Source organism: Rhincodon typus, chromosome 7 (genome assembly GCF_021869965.1).
Source record: "Rhincodon typus isolate 14 chromosome 7, sRhiTyp1.1, whole genome shotgun sequence".
Lineage (NCBI taxonomy): Eukaryota > Metazoa > Chordata > Chondrichthyes > Orectolobiformes > Rhincodontidae > Rhincodon > Rhincodon typus.
The window spans coordinates 61,610,800-61,620,499 of record NC_063338.1 but is presented as its reverse complement, the minus strand read 5'-3'; the positions used below and the strand labels follow the sequence as shown (position 1 = coordinate 61,620,499).

Below are 9,700 nucleotides of genomic sequence, written 5' to 3'. Positions count from 1 at the left end.
GCTCTGGAAGACTTTGGTTAGACCACACTTGGAATATTGTGTTCAGTCCTGATCACCTCATTATAGGAAAGATGTGGAAGCTTTAGAGAGGGTGCAGAGGAGATTTACCAGGATGCTGCTTGGACTGGAGGGCAGGTCTGGAGGAAAGGTGGAGGGAACTAGGGCTTTTATCATTGGAGCAAAGAAGGACGAGAGGTGACTTGATAGAGGTGTACAAGATGATGAGAGGCATAGATAGAGTGGATAGTCAGAGACTTCTTCCCAGGGCGGAAATGACTATTACGAGGGGGCATAATTTTAAAGTGATTGGAGGAAGGTATAGGGGAGATGTCAGAAGTAGCTTCTTCACACAGAGTGTGGTGGGCGTGTGGAACGCGCTGCCAGCAGTGGTAGTGGAGTCAGATACTTCAGAGACTTTTAAGCGACTCTTGGATAGGCACATGGAGGATAGTAAAATGTAGGGTATGTAGGATAGTTTGATCTTAGTAGGATAATAGGTCAGCACAACGTCATGGGCTGAAGGGCCTGTACTGTGCTGTACTGTTCTATGTTCTATGTTCCAGAATCACCAGCCAGTGGAAATAGTTTATCTCTATTTACCTTGTCATTTCCCGTTAATATCTTGAATGCGTCGATCAGATCAGTCCTTAACCTTCTAAATTCTAGAGAAAACAGGCCTAATTTGTACAATCTGTCCTCATAACTTAACCCAAATCCAGGTATCATTCTTGTAAACATATGTTGTGTTCCCTCCAAAGATACTATATCCCTCCTAAGGTGTGATGCTTTGATCTCTCTCAGTACTCCAAGTGGAGTGTAACCGGGGTTTTGCGTAACTGCAATATAACTTCTGTATCATTGGCTTCTAACTATTCTGGAGTACAATGAATTATCAGAGGACACTTTGCTGCTATCAGAATCTTTGATTTCACTCAAAATTTCATCAAGGGAACTTCATTTACAAGGCCATTGGTGGATTCACCCTAATGAGTGGGGCAGGGCAAAGCAAACTTGTTAAAGATGTATAATGTGTAAACATGGCATGGGGTTTGAGATCGTGGTGTATTGTGTAAAGTTAAAGAATATATTTCCTGTAGTTAACGTATTATTTGTCTACTAAGTAACGTTTAGACTATGAGAGAAGGGTCTGAAGAAGGGTCTAGGCCCGAAGCGTCAGCCTTCCTGCTCCTCTGATGCTGTTTGGCCTGCTGTGTTCATCCAGCTCTATACCTTGTTATCTCAGATTCTCCAGCATCTGCAGTTCCTACCATCTCTGAAACAACGTTTAGACTATGTTCATTTTAATTTGTTACAGTAAAAATCTTAAAGCATGAAATCTTATGTAATACCTTTGCATAGGTCAATGGGAAATTCATTTTTTAAAAAATTCTTGGTCTCTGTAGGATTGCAACATCTTACATACAAGTTGATGATCTGTAAGTTTACTCCCAGTAATATGTATAAAACGAATGTGCTAATTAAGAGTTTTAAACATGGAATATCCTGCTGGACAAGCAACCTTGATTGCTTTGAGGAAATGTCATTCCAAGTCAGCTGTGATAAATCTGACCGTAAAACCAAAGTTGAGTAAATGAGAAAATAAGAAAAATCAACAAACTGCAGTTGCTGAAGGTCTGAAACTAAAACAAATTGCTGGAGAAACTCAGCATGTCTGGGTAGCATCTGTGGGGAGAAAATAGAGTCAATGTTTTGAATCTGGTGACTCTTCATCAGAATAGTCTGATTGAGGTAAAAGTCAGTCATAACCTAACTAAATGTCAGAGCAGGTTCGAGTGAACTATACCTGTTCCTATTTACGTTCTGAATTTATAATAACAAAATATGTAATAAAATTCTTCACTAAAGGTTCAGAACAAATACAGGCATGGAAAAGAAAACTGGCTGATTGGAAGAAAACAATTGTACTGGTTAGATGGGTCAAATTGGTATAGCAGTTACCCCTAATGCAATGCACTGCACTGCTCAATTATAGGCCCAGAACTGTTTCTAATTGTATTAGTGACTTTGGTTGGAATCTTCTGTCCTCCTCAAACGATGCATTTTGATGCCATTGAGGCATTTAATCAGATGGGAAGTAATGTTCCACCTTGATTAAATCCATGGCAGAAAGATCTGTGGATAGCCTTCTAAACTTGACAGTGGGGAGGCTCAACGTGCAGATAGCACAACCAACAAACCCATGTGGGGGTTGCTTGCAGGTTTTATCATTCGCTGCTTGATCAAAGAATCCATCATCAGGAATGAGCAACACCATTGAGAGTAAACCTGTGCCTGTGCCAGCCTCTTTCTCCCCCTCAACACTCATACGTGGACCATGATCCAGCGACAATCCTGGGTCTCAGATGTGTGCTGACCCAGCACCCTCCCTGGTGATACTCCTGTTCAGTGGGGTTGCTGGTCCCTGATTGAGTGGTGGGTCTCAGCAGATGCTATCCTCTGGTCCTTCATCCAGGGGAAAGGCCCACTGCTGGTCTGTGAAGTCTCTTAGCTGCAGGCAGTGAGGTCATGAGGAGTGACGCAATGTGGGGATCACATTGGTTCTCTTCTGAATATTCTGTTGCATATTTAGCTTGGGACTTGGTTTTAAGTAATTAGCTTAACTTTGCAAACAATACCAAACTTTAAAAAAAATGGACAGTAGAATCAAAAGGACCGAGCCAAGAAACTACAGAATAAATAAAGAAGAAAGGACTCAAAAATGGCCAATGAAATAGCATTGAAAAATATACTTTACATAATAGCATTAATATAGCCAAGGATAAAATTCAAAGAGACCCAGGAGTCATAGCAGACTCAAATACACAATATGTCCAGTCAATGCAGGGCTGTAATCAAAGCTAGCATAATACTGAACAACAGTCAGAACTGCATAAAGCAGGCCAGGGGTTTTTGATTAAACAGTACAGTGTTCTCATTGGGCTACAGCTTGAATTCTAGTTACCAAGCATTCAAGAGGCTGCAAAGAATAATCCTAAAACTGATCCATGGTGTTGGAGATTGGAGTTACGTGAAAAGACTAGAGAAAAGTTAGAGAAGGAGGCACAGGAGAAATAGAAACTAGAAGAAGTCATTTGAATTCTTGACTATGCCACACCATTCAGTGGGATAAAGGCTGAGCTTTTGCATAAAAATTGTCTTCCTGCACTACGCTTCTATCCCTCAATATCCCAAAATCAAATTGACCCTGGTCTATGTTAAATTCAATGAATAAGTATCCACAGATTGCTGGGTGGAAAATTTCAAGGATTCACAACTGACTGTAGAAACTTCTCACCTCAGTCCTCAATGAGCAACCATTTATTCTGAGACCGCGTTCTGAGTTCTTGTTCAAAATTCCCCAGTCAGAGAAATATCTTTTCCCCCCTCCCTATACATCTAACCTGACAAGCCCTTAAGAACTTCATATTTTTAAAATTAGATCACCTCTAATTCCTCTATTCCATGGAATAGAGGACTAATCTATCCAATCTCTCCTCACAGAAGATCCCGTAAGCTTATGCTGGTTAACCTTTATAGGTCTTTTCTTTGAAAAGGAGAGCTAAGGTACACAAAATACCCTAAAGGTGCAGCCACACAAATGCCTATAAAGTCTTCTTTTAGTTCTTTATTTCAATAAACCTATTCAGGCATAACACACCTCTGGGGCAGCTGGGATTTCCTACCCCAAAGGTAGGCATACTACCAAGACCATTTTCTTTATTCCCATATTTCAATCTCTTTGTAACAAAATCCATACACCATGTCTCTTTAAATTACTTGTTGAACTTGCTTGTTAACTTTATGATTCATGTACAAAGTTCACTCAGGTCTATCCTAATGCAAATAATATTAAATATCCTAGTGATCTTAGAAGTATACAAAATAGTAAATGGTACGGAAGATGATAATACAATCCTACTGTAAACTTAAGCAGCTGCAAGTACAAAAGCAAGACCGTTGAATTTGTCAAAGGTAAGATTAGTGCTGATATTGGGAAGTTCTTCTGCAGGTCTTGGTAGTATGCCTACCTTTGGGGTAGGAAATCCCACCTGCCCCAGAGGTGTGTTATGCCTGAATAGGTTTATTGAAATAAAGAACTAAAAGAAGACTTTATAGGCATTTGTGTGACTGCACCTTTAGGGTATTTTGTGTACCTTAGCTCTCCTTTTCAAAGAAAAGATCTAAAAAGGTTAACCAGCATAATATTTACAATAGCTTTCCAGGAGACAGACAGAAGAGAAAGCCTTAAAATGATTTACGAAGCAATTAGATGTTGCAGTGTGGGATGTTGAGGGTGGTGTGTAAAGTATAATTTCTTTGGATTGAGTACCTAGAAGTATCTTGTAATCTTCTGCAATGTTGAAAAATAGAAGCTTTTGTTTGTAAGATTCAGACACATACTGGCCACTAATATACTGTTTCAGCACAATTGCATGCCCACAGGTCTTATCATGAAATGTACTTGATTCAGTTAGCAAAATTTCCCATAATGTAAAAGATGTTTACAGCACAGGCTACATGTCAGAAATCTTACTGAATTGGAGACTCAGACTATAAAAAGGAACAGCTACCGTTTCAATGGATGATCAGGAAAGGACATGACATTTTCAATGCTTTTTTCTGTTGCAAAGCGATTCACCTAGTCCATACTAGTTAATTTCAAAGTACAAGGAAAACACTGTCCTCGAGTATTCAAAAGTTGGATGTTCTTTAATTGATGAATTTAATATGCTAGTTTGTTCCATTTTGGTTTCAAAAAGCTTATTGTGAGGCCACTGTATACCAATTACAAAGACATACTATTTAAAATAAAAAGAATTGGAGAAATAAAATTAAAATTCATTTCAAAACTGGAGCCTCAAATACTGATGGCAAAGTTCCAGTGATATTTGAGTTTCAATGTCAGTAGTCAGAAGGGTCACTCTGCAACAACTTTTATTAGAATTTAGTAGAACTCTGGGGGGAAAAGAGAAGGAAGTAGCCAAGAAGAATATAAACTGAAACAGAAATAAGAAAAAGGGTTGAAGTCCAATAAACCAATTTCAGGTTATTTAATCACCATGTTATGTAGTACATGTAAAAGTGTGGGTGTTCATACACTAATCATTATCAAACTAGACGTAGAGTTTGAGTACTCCAGACAGTGATGGACAAAGACAGAAGAAAAAAAATCAAGATATCTGTATATGTAAATAGTAATGAACCCAAAACATGTTGTTAAGGGCATGGTTTTCCTCTTCCTGGAGATGGTGAGAAAAAAGTGAGTAGGGGAAAATAGTTCGGCAAGTTAGCTCTGGAGAGAAGTTCATTTCCTTTTTGCTACCCCAGCAATGAAATGCTGGGCAAGCAAGTCTGATTTTCTCAACTCGCCAGCAAGTAAGGCCTTTAATGGCTAATTAAAGCACCTTTACTTGCCACCTTCCTGATCACTCGCTTCCCCAACCAGTGAGAAATGTGAGTACTTTGCTGACTTTGACACCATGGCAACCTGCCAACTGGATTTTTCAGTGAGGTGGGGGAGGGGTCTCCAATTAACCTAATCTGGTGGCAATTAGAGCTGCAGATCAGATTTAAGGAAGTGACCTCTCAAAGCCATATCTCAGAGGCACTTCTCTCCACAAAAAACAAAAGCTATTTTTGCCACTGGATCACCCAAAAAGTAGGTCTCAAATTGCAGACTTCAGGAACTGCAAGCTGCCAGCTTCTGATAGGCTGCAACGCCTAGTGATCCAGCTTGCTCGTGTCAAGACCCATGACATGGAGATACTCACCCCTAATTGCCTATCAGCTCTTAGTGAGCTTATTAGCGGGCAATTGGGAGAGTTAATATCAGTCGAGGTGGTGTATGAATTGTCCATTAATGTACTTGCCCATTCAGTTAGCAAAACATGGAAAAATCACACAGTGTTGAGTTTTTGATTTTGATGTGCAAACAGGATGCAAATCAGGGAAATCATGCTTGACAAATCTACTGGAATTCTTTAGGGATGTAATAATGTGTAGAACTGAACAGGCAGAGCCAGTGGATGTTGTTTAATTAGATTTTCAGAAGACTTTAGGCAAAGTCCCACATGAGATTAATGTTTAATATTAATACACTTGGGATTGGGGGTAGTGCATTCAGACAGGCAAACTAGTTGGTAGACAAGACACAACGAAGAGGAATAAACTGGTCTTTTACTGAACAGCATACAGTGACTAGTGGGGTACTGCAGGACCAGTGCCAGGACCACTTCACAATATATGTGAATGATTTAGATGAGGGAAGTAAATGTAATATCTCCAAATTTGCAGGTGTTAGAAAGCTGGGTGGAAGGGTGAGTTGTGAGGAGGATGCAGAGATGCTCCAGTGTGATTTTGACAGGCGGAGTGGGAAAATGGATGGTAGATGCAGTGTAATACAGATAAGTGAAAGTTTACCCACTTTGGGAGCAAAAACAGGAAGACAGATTATCTGACTGACAATAAATTGAAATGAGGAAATATGCAACGAGACCCGTGTTGTCCTTGTCGACTCGTCGCAAAAGGTAATCATGCAGGTACTGCACGCGGTTGAGAAGGCAAATGGTAAGTTGGCCTTTATAGCAATAGGATTCAAGTTTAGGGGCAGAGATGTCTTGCTGCAATTATACAGGACCTTGGCAAGACCACACACAGTTTAGGGATATGGGTGAATCATTTAGGGCTGAGATGAGGAAAGATTTCTTCACCCAGACAGAGTGGTGAGTCTTTGAAATTCAGTAACAATGTTTTTGTCTGTTTCTGTATGATCTAACGAAGAAGTTGGATATAGCACTTGAGCTTGTAGAGATCAAAGGATATGGGAGAAAGCAGGAACAGGTTAGTAAGACCATAAGATATAGGAGTAGAGTCCATTCGGGACATCAAAACTGCTCTGTCATTCAATCATGGCTCAGATGTTTCTCACCCCTATTCTCCTGCCTTCTCCTCGCAACCTTTGATCACCTTACTAATCAAGAGCCTATCTGTCTTAAATATAGTCAATGACTTGGCCTCCACAGCCTTCTATGGTAATGAGTTCCACAGATTCACCACCCTCTGGCTGAAGAAATTTCTCCTCATCTCAGTTCTAAACGGTCTTCCCTTCACTCTGAGGCTGTCTCCTTGGATCCTAGTCTCTCCTACTAACAGGAACATCTTCTCTACATCCACTCTATCCAGGATTCTTACCATTCTGTAAGGTCCCCTCTTATCCTTCTAAACTCCATCAGATTCAGACCCAGAGTCCTCAACTGCTCCTCGTATGACCAGCCCTTCATCTCCAGACAATTCTTGTGAACTTCATCTGGACCCCTTCCAATATCAGCACATCCTTCCCTACATATGGGGCCCAACACTGCTCACAATATTCCACTTGCAGTCTGACCAGAACCTTTTACAGCTTCAGCAGTACATCTCAGCTCTTGTATCCCACTCAAAATGAATGCTAATATTGCATTTGCCTTGCTACTGCCAACTAAATCTGCATGTTAACCTTCACAAAATTCTGAACAAGGACTCCCAAGTCCCTGTACGCTTCAGAGTTGAAGCCTTCCACTAGTTAGAAAATAGTCTATGCCTCTATTCTTCCTACCAAAATGTGTCACCTCACATTTTCCACCTTGTATTCCAGCTGTCGCTTCTTTGCCTACTCTCCTATCCTGTTCAAGTCCTTCTGCAGCCGCCACATCTCCTCAACACCACCTATCACTCCACCTATCTTTGTGTCATCTGAAAACTTAGTACAATTCCCGAAGTTGATTTGTCCAAATCATCAATGTATAACGTGATGAGTTGTAGTCCCAACACTGACCCCTGCAGAACTTCACTAGTGACCGGCTTCTTTCCAAAAAAATGACCCCTTTATCCCCACACTTAGCCTTCTGCCAGTCAACCAATCCTCTATCTACAACAGCACCTTGCTCCTAACACCCTGAAGTCTTATTTAGCAGCACCTCAGTTCTAAAGCGGCATGTCTTCACCTGGAGGCTGTGCCCTCAGGTCCTAGTCTTTCTTACTAATGGAAAGATCTTCTTCACATCCATTCTATCCTTGCCTCTCAGTTCAATCAGATTCCCCCTCATCCTTCTAAACTTCAAATACAGACACAGAGACCTCAACCGCTACTCATATGACAAGCCCTCATCCCCGGGATCATTCTTGTGAACCTCCTCTGGTCCTCCTCCAAAGCCAGTACATCCTTTCTTAGATACAGGGCCCAAAATTGCTGCCATACTTCATTGTTTACAAAATGCAAGCATTGTATTTATGAATTTGTACAAGTTTCATTCAGGTGTGATAGTTAACAACTTAGAAAAAGATTGTAAGTTTCAAAGGTTGATCATATTTTACTATGACTTTCATTTTAAGGCAAGTTACACAAAAAAACACCATGGTAAGTCCAAATTCTAGTAAAATATGAAACAGGTAAAATTAAAACTTCCAACAGGAAGACATCATAGGGATTGTATCATGCCAATCTAATAGAAGGTGTCCATGGGCCATCCTCTTAAAATTGGCATGGCAAATTTCTTGGCTGTCATTGATGTTTGAGACAGAAAGCAGTTGTTTGAGCTAATCATAACTGATATACATTGGGGTGGATTTATTTTCCGTTAGGCCTGTTGTTTTCAATTGGCACTGTGCATGGAGTATACTGAAACAAACCTGGTTATAGTTACCTGTGGACATGCTTCAACTGGCAGCTTATTCATCTTAAATGGGGCACATTTTATGGGACAGCAGGGAGACTTGTAAAAGTAGTCTTATCCAATAGCAGATCAGGTATTTTTAAGGCAAACATTGGCTCTTTTGTACCTGTTTCAAACCTGTATTGCACACCTGCCCCTGGGACTTTCAGCAATGTGATTCATGGAGGTGTTAAAATGGAGGGGTTCAAGATACAAGATAGCATAGAATAATATAAATTGGAAATTAACCAAAGTAACATGATCACAAGGAATGTCACTGAAACTGAGAAGTAAACAGTAAAATTACTATCTGAACTGCATTTTCACTGTAAAATGGATTTAGAAAATGGAGATAATAAAATTGCCAAACTGATTATCCAGCCTGTCTTAACCAAGTTATGAAGTTGATACCACAAACAGTGATTTTGTGAAACACAGGATTTCAATTTATGATTATGGCTAGTCAAATCATTTTCCCCAATCAAAATTTAAAATTAATCCATGAATGATAATTAGGTAAAACATTTTAAAATAATTTTAGGAGTCCACTCAAAATTAAGTGGCATTTGTTTTGGTTTCAATAAAAATAATGCTGAACTTGAAAAGGGAGGAATAGGACTAAATTTTCAAATAAGAGCCAAGAGTTTCTACAAAAAGGATACAATTGGCAGAAACTTCACCCAAAATTGCAATGGTTTTGATGTGAGTTCTCTCAAGTTCCTTCTCAAACTCATATGCAACTTGCATGTGAGTAAAATGTAAATGTAAAATGTAAAATCATAATCAGAGCAATCAGACAGTACTTTAGAAAGTAAATTGAAAATAATAATCTGATATTAAAAATTGTCATAAATATTCAAAGTCACATGACACCAGGTTATAGTCCAACAGGTTTATTTGAAATCATGAGCTTTCAAAGCGTTACTCCTTTGTCAGGTGATGTCTTTAGCACTTCACCTGACAAAGAGCAGTGCTATGAAAGCTTGTGATTTCAAATAAACCTGTTGGAC

General features: G+C 39.6%; 1 protein-coding gene across 1 annotated transcript in view; it reads right to left on the bottom strand.

Moving 5' to 3' along the window:
• LOC109918857 (extended synaptotagmin-3-like) overlaps positions 1-9,700 on the bottom strand; it is a 98,552-nt gene that overhangs the window by 84,104 nt on the left and 4,748 nt on the right. The gene's annotated exons all lie outside the window — the stretch shown is intronic.